A 2,117-nucleotide genomic window follows, 5' to 3' on the forward strand; every position below is an offset into this window, starting at 1 on the left:
CAAACGGTGTGTTTCGGACGGCGTTTCGCTTCCGCTACTTGCGAGTGCTTTCGTGGTCCACCCCTCTATAAATACTCGGGAGGCGTCGAAGCCGGTTCTCCAAGCCGGACCCGTAGGTATCGTTGTGTGCTCGCTCTCATTGGCCCGCCTAACCAGAAAATGCCTGCGGTACACCCATTTGGATAAGAGTGCACGCAGATGCGGGCCTCGACGGCTACACATTTCCTCGGGCGGCCGCCTCCCGGCCTCCGTGGAGCGCGGGATGCACGGTCCCATCGACAAGCCTCTCCCGTTTTTACCGTGGCGTCGCGGTTCACCACGGCGGGCGGGTCGGTCTCCTCCGCATAAAAAGGGGGACCCCCGCTTTTTGTTCCACGAAATCGCACAAGCTTTTTTCGCATCCACGGTTTGCCACCGCACACCAAAATGCCGATCCGGCTGCCTACTTTAGCCAACAGGTGGAGCCAGGCGCGCCGTACTTGCGCGGCACTTCCCACGTCCACCGAAGTCGGTGCCAAGGACCACTTTCGGCGCCGGAGCCGCGTACGAGCCTACTCGAGGCGGAAGAACGAAGCCAGCAAGGGCCTGGCCGCAAGTGCGTTCAATTGTCGGGACGTCCAAGTCCCTCGTTCTTCCGTGCTTCCTCTTTCGGCAAGTCGTTGCGGCACCTTCCCAAAGCGCGCAGACCCGCTAATCGCGACGAGCGCGACGTGGCCGTGCCGCCTTTCCCTCGGCAGCAAGCAAAACGCCTGGCAACGTCGACGCTCCCCTAACCGCGATCTCGCACCGTGTTTCGTGTGGCGAATTCAAAAGCCGGCCGGCGCTGCTGCAACCATTACGGTCGGTACGCATACGCCGCGGAGGGCGGGACGGTCATCGGAGCGTGCGGTTCCTCCATCGAGTACTGCGCACCTCGGCCGTCGCATCGCCGTGCCATGACCGGCCGCGCGTCAACGCGAACCGGTGCCAGCGAGATCCCTCGCCTGCAAGAACCGACCGGCAGCCTCCGTCACCCGAGGACGCGGAGGCGCTTGCCGCGGACGGCGGGACGGTATGCACTGGTGCACAGCGGACCCGTCACATCGCCAGTTCCTTGACCGACCGCCGACGCTTGTGCCGTTCCTCTCGTACTTGGCAGTCGCCGCGCGATTGTCGGGTCTCGTTCTTGCACGCTCGAACGGTCGGGAGGGCACTCGGCTGGCGTTTCGGGAACGCGCAGCCTCGCCTTCTACCGACGTAACCACGACTCGCCGTTCGCGCTCCGCCACTCCTGTTTACAGTACTAGGCGGTCCCGCAGCGGTCGGGTCGCGCATTTCGAGCGCTTCGAGCCACGGTGCAGTGGCGGGTCGAAAGCCGACCTATGAGTGCGTTGCGCCGTTTGTACCCGCGTCCGCCACCTGGCCGACCGTCCAAGGTCGCGGTGTTGGCGTCCGCTGGGCGCAACAATTTGTCACGGGGTGCCGCTCCACATTCAGGCAGCCCCGTGGGGAAAAGCCGACCCCGCGTCCAAACGGGGTCAGCGGCAGAAAGTGTCGGGCGCAGACGCAGCTGAGGCGCTCACCCTTCACAATCCGTTAATGATCCTTCCGCAGGTTCACCTACGGAAACCTTGTTACGACTTTTACTTCCTCTAAATGATCAAGTTTGGTCATCTTTCCAACAGACCGGCGCAACCGAAAGGCCGCGCCGGACATCGGTCCGAAGACCTCACTAAATCATTCAATCGGTAGTAGCGACGGGCGGTGTGTACAAAGGGCAGGGACGTAATCAACGCGAGCTTATGACTCGCGCTTACTGGGAATTCCTCGTTCAAGGGGAACAATTGCAAGCCCCTATCCCAATCACGAAAGAAGTTCCACGGGTTACCCAGTCTTTTCAGACAGGGATAAAGACACGCTGCTTCCTTCAGTGTAGCGCGCGTGCGGCCCCGGACATCTAAGGGCATCACAGACCTGTTATTGCTCTGTTTCGTGCGGCTAGGAGCCGCTTGTCCCTCTAAGAAGGTTGTAAGGTGCTGGGAACCCCGCACCTATTTAATAGGCTAGAGTCTCGTTCGTTATCGGAATTAACCAGACAAATCGCTCCACCAACTAAGAACGGCCATGCACCACCATCC

Source organism: Rhipicephalus microplus, unplaced genomic scaffold (assembly GCF_043290135.1).
Source record: "Rhipicephalus microplus isolate Deutch F79 unplaced genomic scaffold, USDA_Rmic scaffold_1107, whole genome shotgun sequence".
In the NCBI taxonomy this organism is placed as follows: Eukaryota; Metazoa; Arthropoda; class Arachnida; order Ixodida; family Ixodidae; genus Rhipicephalus; species Rhipicephalus microplus.